The 16,144-nt window shown below is 46.0% G+C and overlaps 1 protein-coding gene across 3 annotated transcripts in view; it reads left to right on the top strand.

Moving 5' to 3' along the window:
* Positions 1–16,144, top strand: part of ZNF599 (zinc finger protein 599) — a 48,176-nt gene that overhangs the window by 6,191 nt on the left and 25,841 nt on the right. For 2 of the 3 annotated variants that reach the window (XM_073885281.1, XM_073885280.1), the window contains 2 exons: positions 11,088–11,206; positions 14,432–16,106. The gene's annotated coding sequence lies outside the window, so the exon portion shown is untranslated. Of the gene's footprint in view, positions 1–9,426; positions 9,544–11,087; positions 11,207–14,431; positions 16,107–16,144 lie in introns of those variants that run through there. The other variant, XM_073885282.1, reaches the window with a different exon arrangement.

The following is a 16,144-nucleotide window of genomic DNA, read 5'->3' as shown; positions in this document are numbered from 1 at the left end:
TTCCTTCCTTCCTTCCTTCCTTCCTTCCTTCCTTCCTTCCTTCCTTCCTTCCTTCCTTCCTTCCTTCCTTCCTTCCTTCCTTCCTTTCTTTCTTTCTTTCTTTCTTTTTCTTTCTTTCTTTCTTTCTTTCTTTTTCTTTCTTTCTTTTGTAAAGATTTTATTTATTTATTTGACAGAGAGAGAGAGACAGCGAGAGAGGGAACACAAGCATGGGGAGTGGGAGAGGGAGAAGCAGGCTCCCCGCCGAGCAGGGAGCCTGATGCGGGGCTCGATCCCAGGACCCTGGGATCATGACCTGAGCTGAAGGCAGACGCTTAAGGACTAAGCCACCCAGGGCCCCCTCCATACTGATTTCCATAGTGGCTCCACCACTTTAAATAACTACCGAAGGTGCACAAAGGCTCCCTTCTCTCCACATCCTCCCCAACGCTTGTTATCTCTTATCTCTTCGGTAATAGTCATCCTGACAGTTGTGAGGTGATATCTCGTTGTGGTTTTGATTTGCGTTTCCCTGATGATGAGTGATGTTGAGCGTCTTTGCATGTACCCATTGGCCATTTGCCTGTCTTTTTTGGAAAAATGTCTATTCAGGTCCTTTGCCCATTTTTATTGGCCACCCATTGTATTGGGTGTTTCTTTGTTGTTGTTATTTGGTTGTATGAGTTTTAAATATTTTAGATATTAACTCCTTATTAGCTATATGGTTTGCAAATGTTTTCTCCCATTCTGTAGGTTGCCTCTTCCTTTTGTTGGTTGTTTCATTTGCTATGCAGAATCTTTTCGATTTGAAGCAGTCCCACTTGTTTATTTTTGCCTGTGTTCTAGCGCTTTAGTTGTCATATCTAAAAAATCATTACTGGGGCGTCAAATAAATAAATAAATCTTTAATAAATAAATAAATAAGAAATAAAAAATCATTACCAAGGCTAGTATCAGGGAGCTTACTACCTATATTTTCTTCTAGGAGTTTATCATTTCAAGTCTTCCATTTAGGTCTTTGATGCATTTCAAGTTAATTTTTGTGTATAGTGCAAGGTAGGGATCCATTTTAATTCTTTTGCGTGGGGATATCCAAATTTTTAGCACCACTTATGGAAAAAAAATCTTTTCCCCATTGTGTATTCCTGGTGCCATTATGAAAGATTAGTTGACAATACCTGTGTGGGTTCATTTCTGGGCTCTCTGTTCTGTTCCATTGGTCCATGTGTCTGTTTTTATGCCAGTACCATATGTTTGGATTACTATGAATTTGTAATATAGTTTGAAATCGGTAAGTGTGATGCCTTTTGCTTTGTTCTTTCTCAAGATTGCTGTGGCTATTCAGGGTCTTTTGTGGTTCCATATGAATTTTAGGATTTAAAAAAATATTTGTGAAAAATGCTGTTGGAACTTTTAAAGGGATTGCATGGAATGTGCAGATCACTTTGGGTGAAATGGGCATTTTGAAAGTATGAATTCTTCCATTCCATGAACATAGGATATTATTCCATTTATTTGAGTTTAATTTCTTTCATCAGTGCCTTATAGTTTTCAGTGTACAGGTCTTTGACCTCCTTGATTAAATTTATTCCTAATCATTTTATTATTTTTAATACTGTGGTAAATGGTAAATGGGATGCTTACTGCATTTCTCTTTCAGGTAGTTCGTTGTTAGTGTATAGACACACAACTGAATTTTCTATGTTGATTGTGTATGCTACAAATTTACTAAATCCATTTATTAGTTCTAACAGTTTTTTAATAGTGTATTTGAGTTTTCTATATGTAAGAAAATCTATCTGTAAACAGAGACAATTTTACTTAATCCTTTCCAATTTAGGTACCTTTTATATTTTGTTCTTGCCTACCTGCTCTGGTTAGGACTTTTAGTACTATTTTAGGAGGAGTAGTGAGAGTGGGCACCCTTCTGTTCCTGATCTTAGAAGAAAAGGCTTTTGGATTTTTGCCATTGAGTATGTTAGCTGTGGGCCAGTCATATATGGACTTTTATTATGTTGAATTACATTCCTTTTATACCTAATTTGTTAAAAGTTTTTGTCATGAAGGGTGTTGAATTTTGTTTAATATTTTCCCTTCATTTATTGAGATGATTATATTATTTTTGTCCTTCATCCTGTTAATATGGTGTATCACATTTCTTGGCTTTCATGTTAAATCATCCTTGCAGTCCTTGGCATAAATCCCACTTGATCATTGTATGGGATTCTTTCAATGTGCTGTTGGATTCAGGTTGCTAGTATTCTTTTGAAGATTTTTGCATCTGTGTTCATCAGGATATTGACCTGTAATTTTCTTTTATTGTAGTATACTTGTCTGGCTTTGGTGTCATAGTATCACTGACCTTGTGAAATAAGTTGGAATTATTCTTTCCTCTTCCATTTTTGGAACAGTTTGATAAGGATTGGTGTTAGTTTTTTTAATGTCTGGTAAAATTCACCAGTGAAACCATCTGTTCATGGGTTTTATTTGTTCGAAGAATTTTTATTACTATTTCAGTGTCTTTACTGAATATAGATCTAGTCAGATTTTCCATTTCTTCATGATTCAATCTTTTCAGGGTTTTTTTTTTTAAGATTTTATTTATTTATTTGACAGAGAGAGACACAGTGAGAGAAGGAACACAAGCAGAGGGAGTGGGAGAGGGAGAAGCAGGCTTCCCGCTGAGCAGGGAGCCCGATGCGGGGCTCGATCCGAGGACCCTGGGATCATGACTTGAGCCAAAGGCAGACGTTTAACGACTAAGCTACCCAGGCGCCCCATCAGTCTTTTCAGTTTTATGTTTCTAGGAATTTATTCATTTCTTCTAGGTTGTCCAGTTTTTTATTGTAACCAATCCTGAGCACCTCTGCCTGATGTGCAGCAAAGCCAATCACTGAGACATCAGGTATGCCTCAAGGGAAGGGTTTGAGAGGCAGCCAGATGAGAGGAGATGGGAGGGCAGGCCTCAAATCTACCACCCGAAAGGGGGAGAGAACAAATTTTTTATAATCATAGGGGTGGAGATTACATACATATTGATGAAGAGGGCAGGGGAAATTATGACTATTCATGAGGAAAGACTGAGTATGTGCATGGAGCAAACATATTTGTAACATACAACCCACATTCATTTCGGTGTGGTGACTTAACATCAGGACAAGGCAAAATTCAGCCCCTGATGTCAGGACATTGTCTTAGGACAGGGAGAAGGGGCTATGGGCATGCTCCAAGAGCAGATAAAAACTAGATGGAGGGGCGCCTGGGTAGCTCAGTCGTTAAACGTCTGCCTTCGGCTCAGGTCCTGATCCCAGGGTCCTGGGATTGAGCCCCACATCGGGCTCCCTGCTCGGTGGGAAGCCTGCTTCTCCCTCTCCTACTCTCCCGGCTGTGTTCCCTCTCTCACTGTGTCTCTGTCAAATAAATAAATAAAATCTTAAAAGAAAAACAAGCAAAACTAAATGGGGTCTTGGGCTTGTTATCTCCAGGAAGGAATGCAAAGCCTTGCTTGTTTCTAGGCTGGAACCATATCAGTTGACCTTGAGTCCAAGTTTCTGCAGAGACAGCTAGTGGATGTGTTAGTGGGGTCTTAAAAGACACAATAGCTGATTGGGGAGAAACAGTTCTCTGAAAAATAAGCTTTAAATATTCTGCTAGTTTCAACCTCATTAACCCTATGGCACACGGTTTCATTATCTTAAAATTGTTCATAGCATTTTCTTTTGATCCTTTGTATTTCTGTGGTATCAGTTGTAATGTTTCCTTGTTCATTTCTGTTGTTGTTTATTTGAATCTTCCCCCTTTTATTCTTAAGTGTAGCTAAAGGCATATCAGTTTTGTTTATATTTTCGGAAAGCCAACTCTTAGTTGTTTTTATCTTTTTTATTGTTTTTTTAATTTTCTATTTTATTTATTTCTGCTCTCATCTTTGTTATTTCCTTCCTTCTGCTAACTTTGGGCTTAGTTTGTTCTTCTTTTTAAAGTTAGCTTGTTTGGGGTGCCTGGATGCCTCAATCAGTTAAGTGTCTGCCTTTGGCTTGGGTTATGATCCCAGGGTCCTGGGATTGAGCCCTGCGTCGTCGGGCTCCCTGCCCAATGGAGAGTCTGCTTCTCCCTCTCCCTCTGCCCTTCCCCCCAACTCATGCTCTCTCTTGACCTCTCAAATAAATAAATAAAATCTTTAAAAAGTAATAATAAACTCAGGTTGTTTGCTTGAGATTTTTCTTTTCTTTTTTTTTCAAGATTTTTAAAATTTATTTGACAGAGAGAGAGAATAAGCCAGGGGAGTGGCAGGCAGAGGGAGAGGGAGAAGCAGACTCCCCACTGAGCAGAGAGCCTGACGTGGGGCTCAATCCCAGGATCCTGGGATCATGACCTGAGCTGAAGGCAGACGCTTAACTGACTGAGCCACCCAGGTGCCCCTTTTTTCTCTTAATGTAGGTCTTTATCTCTTTAAACTTCCCTCTTAGAATCACTTTTGCTGAAACCCGTAAGTTTTGATATATTGTGTTTCCATCTTTGTTGGTCTTAGTATATTTTTTATTTCCCTTTTGTCTTCTTCTTTGACTCTTTGCTCAGGAATGTGTTATTTAATTTTCCAGTTTTTCTTCAGAAAAAGAAGAAGATTCAGTCTTCTTAAATTTAAGACTTGTTTTGTGGCCTAACATGTGATCTGTCCTGGAGAGTATTCCATATGTGCTTGAGAAGAATATGTATTCTGTTGCCATTGGATGGAATGTTCTGTATATGTCTGTTAGATCCATTTGATTTAAAGTGTAGCTCAAGTTTAATATTTCCTTACTGATTTGCTGTCTGGATGTTGTTGAAAGTGGAGAGTTGAAGTCCCCTACTATTATTGCATCACAATCTATTTCTGCCTTCAGATCTATTAATATTACTTAATATATTTAGCTGTTCTGATGTTTGGAACATACATATTTATGTTGTTATGTCCTCTTGAATGGATACCTTTATCATTATATAATGACCTTTGTATATTGTGATATTTTTTGACCTACATTCTGTTTTGTCTGATATAGATGCAAGTACCCCTGATCTCTTTTGGTGTTCATTTGTAGAGATTTTTTTTTTCCTTTCACTTTCAGGCTATCTTTATCCTAAAAGCTGAAATAAGTCTCTTAAGACAGGATGTAGTTGGGGCTTGTTTTTTGTTTTTGTTTTTTTCCTTTCAGCCACTCTGTGTGTTTTGGTTGGGTAATTTAGTCTTTTTAAAATAATTATTGATAAGTTAAGACTTACTATTGCCATCATATTCATTGTTTTATGTCTGTTTTATAGTTCCCTTCTTCCTTTCTTCCTCTTTTGCTGTTTGCCTTTGTGATTTGGTGACAGTCTGTAGTGATATGCTTTGATTCTTTTTCTTTATCTTTTGTGCATCTACTATAGGTTTTTGGTAGTTTTTGTTTTTGTTTTTGTTTGATTACCATTAGGCCTACATAAAACATTTTATAGGGGCTCCTGGGTGGCTTTATTTGTAATTGCCAAAACCTGGAAGCAACAAAGATGCTCTTCAATAGAGGAGTGGAAAAACAAACCGGTAGGTCTATAGTATGGAATATTATTCAGTGGTGAAATAAGCTACCAACCTTAGTAGGTTTTAGTAAACACATGGAAGAAATCTTAAATGAATATTGCTAACTGAAGGAAGCCAAGGTCCACTTCTCACTGTGTGCTCCTACCACCCTTTCAGGTTGGGGAGGGGGTGGTCTCCCAGCCTGTCCTGACAAAGGATCAGAGATGAGATCCTTTCCAGAACAAGGAAGGAGGCCTTCAGACAGATCCCCACAATAAGTGTAGTCAACATCCCTTACCATACATAGTTACAATTTGTTTTTCATGTTTTCCTTGTGGTGAGGACTTTTAAGATCTACTCTCCTAGCAATTTTCAAATATACATACAATGTTAACTATAGCCATCATGCTGTACATTGTACCCCCATGACTAATTTATAACCGGAACTTTGTGCTTTTTGACCTCCTGAAGCCCTTTTGCACACCCTCCAGTTTCCCCTGTGGCAATCACCAATGTGTTCTCCATCTCTATGAGCTAGGTTTGTTGTTGTTTGGTTGGTTTTTTAGATTCCATATGTAAGTGATACCGTACAGTATTTATTTTTCTGTCTGACTTATTTAACTTAGCATGGTGCCCTCAAGGTCCATCCATGCTGTTGCAAATGGCAAGATTTCATTCTTTTCGATGGCTGAGTATATTCCATTGTGTGTGTGTGTGTGTATGTGTGTGTGTATCTATGTTACACACACACACACACACACACACACCCACACCTACCTACCTACCTACCATATCTTCTTTATCCATTCTTCTATGAATGGACATGTAGGTTGTTTCCAAATCTTGGCTGTTGTAAATGATGCTGCAGTGAACATAGGGGTGCAGATATCTTTTAGAGTTAGTATTTCCATTTTCTTCAGTAAATACCCAGCAGTGGAATTGCCAGATCACATGACAGTTCTGTTTTCAATTTTTTGAAGAACCTCCATACAGTTTTTCTTACTGGCTGCACCAATTGAAATGCCCACCAACAATGGCCCAAGGGTCCGCTTTTCTCCACATATTTTTTTTTTTTTTAAAGATTTTATTTGACAGAGACACAGCGAGAGAGGGAACACGAGCAGGGAGAGTGGGAGGGGGAGAAGCAGGCCTCCTGCTGAGCGGGGAGCCCGATGTGGGGCTCGATCCCAGGACCCCGGGATCACGACCTGAGCCAAAGGCAGACGCCCAATGACTGAGCCACCCAGGCGCCCCTTCTCCACATATTTGCCAACATTTATTATTTCTTGTCCTTTTGATAACAGCTCTTCTGACACATGTGAGATGATATCTCATTGTGGTTTTGATTTGCATCTCCCTGATGGTGAGTGATGCTGAGGATCTTTTTATGCATCTGTTGGTCATCCGTATGTCTTCTTGGGAAAAATGTCTGTGTAGATCCTCTATTTTTTATTCAGATTATTGGTTTGCTGTTGAGTTGTATGAGTTCTCTATACATTTTGGATATTAACCCTTTTCAAATATATGACTTGCAAATATTTCTTCCAACCAGTAGGCAAAAGGCTTCAGTTTTAAAGCCTAATTATCTCTTCATTTCGGAAGCTGAAAACAACCTGTAAAGTTGAAGAACCCCTTTAGGGTGCAGGCAGGAGGAGAACATGAAACCACCCGAAGGTGGAGGAGAACATGAAGTCACCCCTATTTCCTGGCCTTTGGCTTCTTCATCCCAGAGTATTGCCATCTGTTCTCTGGAGCAAAGCAGGTCTCCCCTGCGCTTCCCCCACCCCCTCGCTGCCCCCACCCCCTCACTGCCGGCCTTGGTCCCACACTCAGTTTAGCAATTTAGTAATTTAGATGGGCCTGCCAGTTCCCTATTATCTGAAAACATATGTATTTCTGGATGGTAATTGTCATGAAAACCTGTCTCTTTGACTTAGAAGTGACTTCACAGCCTTTCAGCAAGAGCCTCATATCCTGCATTTCCTTGCCCTGCTTTTTTCTCCTCTCATGTGCAAAATACAAAGGAAGTCACCCAGTAGACATCTTTATTTCTCTTCTATGGTTGGTCAATTTTCCCAATTTTAAAAGGGGCCCATTCTAGCTTTTAGGCTTCAATTCTAAGTTGTATGTTTTTCTGGGTCATTGCCGAGTAACCAATTTTCCATAAGAACAATTTGGGGAAGTATTTTCTCCCGGATGCAAAATTACAGTGTCCTTGTGGGGCTAGGGGAGCCTCTCAGCCCCTGTGGCAGCAGAACAGATCCTGCCCTCAGGCCTTCCTGCCCCCTTCCTCTTCAGGGTTGAGGGGTGTCCCAGAGCTGGCTCTCAGACCTTTCAGCCCTCTCTCCCGCCAGAGGCCTCACACCCACCTCTGACCCCTCGAAAGAGCTGCAAAGGAACACAGCTGCTGCCTCTGTCACATCTCCTTTCTCGTGTTGGGTTTTAAACATGATATTTCTCTGGTGGTTTTTGTAAAGTGTGGCCATCTCCCCTTGAAACCCCTCTGTTGTTTAAAATGTGGACTCTACTTGGAATGATGTGCCTTCTCTGTGTTTTAAGTTTTGAAGAAAGCGGGTCTGATGTTCTGTGTCCATTGGCTATTGCTGTGTTGTGCCTAAGGTATCTTACCTCTCAGGAACAGGCGAGTGGGGGGGTCAGCCGAGGGGCTGTGGTAGCTCCTCTGAGAAGATTGGGAAGCCCTGCTGTGGGCCCAGGACCTAGCCAGGAGGCACCTCAGGCTTCCTCAGGGTTCTGTCTCCTGGGACACCAGCACCACCAGCTGGGAAAGCATCTTCCCAGCAGTGAGCATGTTGAAGCTGTATGGGGGCGGGGGGTGGGGAATCCTTTTGAACCTAAACCCTTTGTGGTGATGAATCTTTGCCTCAGTGTCCTTGCTTCTGACAGGTCTGCCTTCGTTTCCGTACCTAACGCTAGAATCCAGACACCTGACTGCACCTGCGTCAGTCTTAGATTGGTTCTGGTCGGACAGCTGTGACTCAGCTCTGAGTGCGAGGGGTCCCTGCGCTATGAGGTGACTGTGGCAGGTGACCGGGCGGGAGCTGTTGGGTGGTGAGGGGTCATGATGTGTGTGGTCACTGAGGCACTGAAGCCGGACAAAACCAGGATAAGTCGGGGGCCCATCACAGACGGCTGTATGGACATGGACCAGCTGTTTTGTCTTTCTGAGGTGGTTGTCTCAGGTGCATAGGTTGTTTGAAGATTAAACAACATATATGTCACCCCAGCCATCAGCAGCCCAGGAGGTTAAATGAATGTCAGTAGCCACAGGCAGCCTGTCTCTGGCTCTGGCTTTAGTAGAACATATTGGAGGGGCCACGAAATAGCACCTTCTTCTGGGAGTCCCCCCTGCACAGAGGACCACCGGGACTGTGAGCTCAGATTCCAGCTGACAGGTCACAGAGGTGACAGAGGAGCGAGGGGTGCAGACCCAGAAGCCTGTAAGCATCCAAAGTGAGGGGCAGGACAGGGGTGACCCAGGCCCCATGGGGGACCCTGGGGGACACCAGCGGGCGGGTGAAGCTGGCGGCAGAAGCTTCCGGGAAGAGCCCTCTGTGTGCAGGAGAATCCCTGGACTCCATAGAAAAGTCAGCGAGGTGTCCTAGCACCCGAGCCCCGCGCCCTGCCCCACGGCTCAGGAGGGCCACGGGCGGGGACAGAGAACGGGCGCGCAGAGGGCGGAAGGCTGGAGAGAAAGGCAGTGAGGGCAAGGGGCGAGGGCAACGGTCCGGGTCCGCGGGACTCGGTCGCCTCGGGCTGCGCGCACGGGGCTGCAGCCGGTGGCACCGGGTGTCGCCCGCGCTCCGTGGGGACCGTCCAGGACGGCGGGGTTGACCTCCGCGGAACCGGGACCGGCCTCCTGGGCGTCTGGGTCCGGGCGGCCGCCGCGGCCTCGGAGCCCTGGAACCTCCGCGCTCTCTCTCTCCGGTCCCCGAGGGCAGCGCGCGTCGCCCCCGAGTTCCGGGGCCCCGACCCTCGGAGCGGGGAGCGGGGAGCGGGCTCGGCGGCAGGGCCAGGTACGGCCGGATGCGGGGGAAGCGGGGACGCCGGCCCCGGGAACTGAGGGACCCAGGGCTCCAGGGAGGCGGCAGCAGGGCCAGTGCCCCGGGGGGCGAGGGACACGGGACACAGCAGCGGCGGGCGCGAGAGTCGCCAGCCGCATCCTTCCAACCGCCGCGGAGGACAGCGGTTATGCCAGCCCCCCGCCGCCGCCCGCGGGGAGCTCAGGACCCGACCTTTGGGATCTTCTCTGGGGCCGCCGCACATCCTGGAGGCCCTGGGAAGGCCTGAGCCCGCTGGGCTGGTTTCTGAGGCAGCCCCCCGGGGCTCTGACCTGCTCGGATGCTGCCTCCCCGCATCACCCTTTCCTGGCAGGCAGAGCCTCTTCTCTTAGCTTTACAAGTTTGGCAAAACCATACGGAAGGCCTAGAACGTTCCTCAGCCCACACAGGTGGTAGTGGCCCTGCCAGGGCTTGACCCAAGCTGTCTGATTCTACACATCCAGCCTTGAACCATCAGACCCTGGTGACTCCTCCTCATGTGCACATCACCCGGTCCTTTTTTTTTTTTTTAACAGTCCTTAAGGTACTTAGCTGGGGGCACACCTGTGATGAGCACATGCACCGACCTCTAGGAGGGCTAATTCGGTTCAACTTCTAAGTGGGCCTTGACCACACTGGGCCTCAGTCTCTCAGAGATGGAGGCAGGGACCACCAGTTGTCACTACATCTCCATGGCAGATTTCTCTTGCAGTTGCATCGTGCAGCGAACCACACAGCTGTCTGGGATCTGTCTTCTCCAGTGCGGGCCTAGGGGACGCCCATCAGGTGGGCACAGGATCCCCTGCCCTGAAAACCCTTACGCCCCAAGGGCCCCAACATTGCTTGGGATAACTCCATAGGTCAAGTTTCGGAGTCCTAGTCAAAATGGACAATTTACCAATATTAACTTTTCCGGGCCACAAACATGGTATATATCTCCATATATTTAGGCCTTTGGAATTTTCTGTCAGCGATATTCTGTACTAGCAGCCAACACCGAGGCCTCTGGGTCAGATTCAACCCATAGCCTGTTTTTGTAAGACCAGAGAGCTAAGAAACATGCTAACAACTGAAAATACTTGTAATGTACACATGCACGCATGCCCGTGCACACACACACACTCTCACACAAACACACTCACACAGAAATATGTGACTGAGATCTATGATCCACAAAACCTATAATATCTGTTTTCTGGACTTTGAAGAGAAAGTTCACAACCACCCTTATATAGTTTTGTGGCTATAGGTCCTCCACAGCTTTTGCTAATTTATTCATAAGGACTGTATGGGGTTTGTGAAGTTTATTTTTCAATAGTACATTGGTAGTTTACAGAACATGCTATGAGCACACAGATATAACATTCTATCACCTCCCTTCTGGAAGTTTCTGTGTAGGTTCCTTAAGATTTTCTACATACACAATAATGTTTTCTCTGAATCGTGAGTCTATGCATAAAGCTAATTTACTTCCCTTTTCATCTGCATGCCTTGTATTTCTCATTCTTTTCCCTTTGCAGAGAGTAACAATGGTCGGCATAGCACCATCAGGCATTTCTTGTCTAAGGAAGACTTGCAGCTGACTACACCGCAGTCTGTCAATGATCTCCCAGGTCCAAGGACGGGAGACACACACCAGGTGGGTGCAGGATCTAGCCTGGCTTAAAAGCCTTGTATATGTACATATGTCGTACGTATGCATGATACACGTGTTGGTATTTGGTAGCACACAGACAAAGCCGTTGCCTTTTGTATATTGACCTTTACACGGGAAACTTGCTCAACTCATTTCTTCCTCCTTCTAGTTTCTTTGTAGATTCCATTGGATTTTCTACAAGCACAGTCTTGTTTCCATGCAGAAAGGCTCTCTTCCTTCTTTTTAAACCTGTATGGCTTTTATCAGTTCTCTTTACCTTTGACATTAGCTACAAGATCCAGGAAAATATCAAGTGGAGACAAGTGGAGACAAAGGGCAGCCTTTCCTAGCTTCTGATGATAGGGTAAAAGCATTCAGTGTGCTGTTAATTGGAGTTTTTCTGTAGATGGGCTTTATCACCTAAGTGAAACTCTCCCATTCCTACCGTGCTGAGCGTTTTCCTTTGAAAGGGGAGTCAATTTTCTCAATTACTTTTCCCACAACCATTGAGAGGATCCTATGACTTTTCTCCTTTAGTCTCTTAATGTGGTGATTATACATTAATGCATTATTAATCAATCACTCAAAACAACATTACATTCTTGGAAAAAAAACCCCACTTAATCACACTAGATCATCGTTTTATATTTGGTAGGATTTGACTTCCTAGAATGAAATTAAAGATTTCTAGGGCTGTGGGGCGCCTGGGTTGCCCAGTCATTAAGCATCTGCTTTCGGCTCAGGTCATGATCCCAGGGTCATGGGATCGAGTCCCGCATCGGGCTCCCTGCTCAGCGGGAAGCCTGCTTCTCCCTCTCCCACTCCGCCTGCTTGTGTTCCCTCTCTCACTGTGTCTCTCTCTGTCAAATAAATAAACAAAAAGGTTTTTAAAGAGATGCCTTAAAAAAAAAAAAAAGGTTTCTAGGGCTATGAGAGATATTCACCTGTGCTTTATTTTTTTTTTCCCTGTGACTTTTGGGATGAGGGTAACTAATGCTGGCTACCTAGAGTGAGTTAGCAAAACTTGCCTCCTTGTCTATTTTGTAAAAGAATTTGTGTAACACCGGTAAAAGAATGTCAGGATAGGTATTATAGAGTTCATCAGGGGAAACAACAAAACATCTGGAGGTGGAAATTGAAACTTGAAAGGGGCTTGTGGTCCTTGTTACCATTTTCCTGTCTTTCAGATGGGCAGTCATACCCCCTTTTACATTCATAATATTGGTCGTTTGAATTTTCTTTTTATTTCTCATCCAGTCTCAGTAGGGGTTTATGAATTTTACGCATCTTTTAAAAATTTCTTGCTCAGCTTAGTTTTCAGTGCTGTGTAATTTCAGTTTCTTATTTTGGATCTTATTTAAACCAATTGCTATTTTCTCTGGATGCAAACTTGAACCATTGTTTTTAATTGTTTCTTATTTTTCCGTATAAACACTTAACACTACAAAGTTTCCTGGAAGCACCCTGCTTTAGCTGTATCTCGCAAATTTTTCCTTGCCGTGTTTTAATTATTATTTGGTTTAAACTACTTTCCCATTTTTGTTCTTATTTCTTCTTTGATCCATTGGTTCTGAAAGAGTATGTTTTGCTTTATATCTGGATATGTGAGGGGCGCCTGGGTGGCTCAGTTGGTTAAGCGACTGCTTCGGCTCAGGTCATGATCCTGGAGTCCCGGGATCGAGTCCCACATCGGGCTCCACGCTCAGCGGGGAGTCTGCTTCTCCCTCTGACCCTCCCCCTCTCATGCTCTCTCTCTCTCTCTCTCTCATTCTCTCTCTCAAATAAATAAATAAATAAAATCTTAAAAAAACCCCTAAATATCTGGATATTTGAGGATGCTCTACTCATTGGTTCCACTTTAATTCTACTGTGGTCAGAGAGAAGGTTCTGCCTGGTGCGCACTGAGTCATGAGTGCTCTTCCTTCCCTGACTCTTCATGTGGTATTTCCCTGACCTGAAAATAGTCCATCTCTACCTGGCCACTTCGTTCTTCTTCTTGACGAGTAATTAAGGTTCCATCCCTCCCAGACTTAGTTTTATGTCCTTCCTACCTGCTTCGAAATCCCCACCACTAGCCCCGTCCTGTGTAACATTTGGCTTATTCGTCGGACTCTCACCATATTGTAAATCCCTGGACAGCAAGAGATGCCTCTAAACTCGGCATCACTAGGGTCTGCCATAGTGTCTAGTGTAGGGTCACCACCAAGTAAATGTTTCAGACAATAACAGGTAAGAAGCTGAGGGAAATGCCTGCCTTTTTGCTTACAGCCCTGTCTTTATGGGCTGTAACATGTACTAGAAAAGATTCTGTTTTCAGCAACAAAGTCTCGTGGAGACAGCATGCCTCTAAGGCCAGCCAAGCTTGAGTGACATTGTCTTTCTTGCAATTGGGTATTTCAGTGGGTTAGACAAGGGGAAGACTTGTTTTTCCAAATAGAACCTACCCAGTTGTTGACCAGAAAAGAAAATCATTCAGATTCTTTAAAGCAGCATGAGAACAATACCTATATAGTGACCCTTGACTTTAATTTTTCAAAAATTAGAAAACAGACATGAGTTTTTCTTCCTTTTTCCCCCCAAGCCAGTCCTCACTGGGTGAAGTGTGAATGTGTGTGGATTATCGGTCTAGTCTGAATTAAACGGGGACATCGAAATACTTTCCATAGACTACAGTTGTACAGTGTGGTTGCTTACGCAGCAAGGCTGATGTGGCCTCCGTGGAGGCCAGGCGGTTGGGGAGAAGCCCAGAAGGAAGAGGCAAGGGAGAGTCACGGCCTGTGTCCCCCGTCTGCACCTCGCTTCCTCCTGGGCTGCTGTCCCTGACACAGCACAGACTTCAGAAGTCTGCTCCTGCTGCCCCATTGGCCCTGCCTCCACCTCCTATCCCCTTGGGCCACAGAAGCTTTGCACAGTTAAGTTTGGCTCAACACACTGCCACTTACACAGGTCAGTTCTACCTCCCTCATTGAGTGGAAGAAGCAAAACACATCAGCAGAGGCCCAACTGACAAGAACAACGTACGTATATGTATATTCTATCTGGGAAAGAAAGAGAAGGACCCGCTGAAGCCAATGGGCAAGAGGGAAGGGGCGCTGTTGGTAAGCCGTGGGCGTCCTGCCAGTTTAAGACTAGAGGAAGACGGGCCTAGAGCTTGAGTCTTGTAGGCCAACAGTGGAAAGCAGAGTGTTGCCCGGTTGATACTTACAGACCTCTCCCTTCTCTCCACAGTGGACCCTTCCGAGCCAGTGTGTTGACCCCTGACCAGCCTCATCGGAACCCACGATCTGGATACATACACAAACGCCCTGAGCTGTTGGGCCTCCTGCGTGCTCTAGGGAAACAAACAACAGGTGAAGTTTGATGGACAGAACTAGACGCGCCTGAGACTGCCCCTCCCCAGCAAAGCACACCCGTGAGTGAGGGACAGTGGTGGCCGTCATGTGTAGAGGAGGCTTTTGCTTCCTAGTTGCTGAGATCCTAGTCCTGCAGGAGAAGACAACCAATGGGTGGGTGCCCCCACCCTCGTGGCCACAGGGAATCCCTGGACAGGTGACAAGGCTGCCCCCAAGGCAAGGCTGCTCCTCGCTGGGCTCGCTGAAGAGGCACCTGTGATCTGGTCAGAGGGGGTGAAAAAGTGCGGGAAGCACAGGTATTTTCTCAGTGGTGTCGGCTCCTACAAAGTCAAAGGGGGCGTCCTGGCCGGGAAGGCCCCAGTGGACCGACTGAGGGCCAGGCCCCAAGTGTCTTCCTAAAAGTGACGTTGTCCCATCTGACTGCAACTCACGTGCTCTGGCCACGAGCATCCCCAGCTGCTCTGAATGATGGTGGAACTACAAGTGTGCCCCAGCACAGCGAGTGTGCCATCGCCTCCCACGGCACTCCCTGTGCCCTGCACTCGTGGACCCCAGGTGCCCTGACTGTGTTCGCGGACAGTCGTTTCTCCAGCCACACTGTGGCGCCAGCCCCTGTGACAGCAACAGAGGTGCCCTGGCCCGGTGGCCCTGAGGCATCTGACCGAAGGCACGAAGAGCAGCATCTTCAGGCCTGTGTTTCTTCTCAGTGGTGCAGGCTTCTCCAATAGGAAGAGCTTGGCTCTGGCCAGACGGGCCCCGAGGGCACTGACCAGACACGGGAAGAGAACACTGATTCTCCACCACAGTTCTCGTCCTGGCCCCTCTCACTGGAACGCTCACTGGGCCCTGGACCGGTGGACCCCGAGTGCTCGGACTGCAGCTGGGAACAGACGGACCTCCAAGCACACGTGTGGTGTTGCCTCTCTTACTGCAGCTGTGGTGCTTTGGCCGGATGGTTTCCAGGTGATGTGAACACAAGGAGGAACAGAAGTGTCTTCTGGAGCATCTGTTGTCAACGACGGTTTCTCTGCCGACAGGGACAAGTGTGCTCGGCCTGGGGATTCCGGGCGGTCTGACTTTGGGCAAGAAGGAACGTGTCTCCCAGGGCAGGCTCGTTGTCTCCAATTGTATCAGAGGTGCTACGGCTGGCAGGACTCTGGAGTTCAGGTCTCAGCCTCCCTCAACATGAGCCGAGGTACTGGGTGTCCCCCGCGGCCCTGTGCTAAAGCTGAGTGCTTCAGACATGGAGCTGGGGCCTGGAGCGGACATGCTGACGCCGGAACGGTCATGACCCAAAGGAGCTGCAGATGCCTTGAAAGGAAATGGGTCTGGAGTCGTGTTAGCAAAAGGGGAGCTGCGCCTAGTGCTGGGTATCCTCCTGGTGAGGGCTCCCGTTCCGTGGATGATGGCTGGCTGACCGAGATGCCAAAGGTGGAACGCGGGAGTGTCACGTATGCAGAAGCTGACCGATTCGTGCTCCCACTGGGTGCCTGGGCTTCCGCAGAGGTTAAGACTGGAGCTGGTCCTGAGACTGCCAGATCTCCCACAGGGTGAGAGCTAGCAAAGCCGTTGGGTGCGGGGGGCTGTC

The sequence above is a fragment of the Callorhinus ursinus genome, unplaced genomic scaffold, assembly GCF_003265705.2.
Source record: "Callorhinus ursinus isolate GAN/ISIS: 27379988/994484 unplaced genomic scaffold, GSC_fseal_2.0 scaffold61, whole genome shotgun sequence".
Taxonomy (NCBI): Eukaryota; Metazoa; Chordata; class Mammalia; order Carnivora; family Otariidae; genus Callorhinus; species Callorhinus ursinus.
This window is presented reverse-complemented; position numbering and strand designations above follow the sequence as displayed.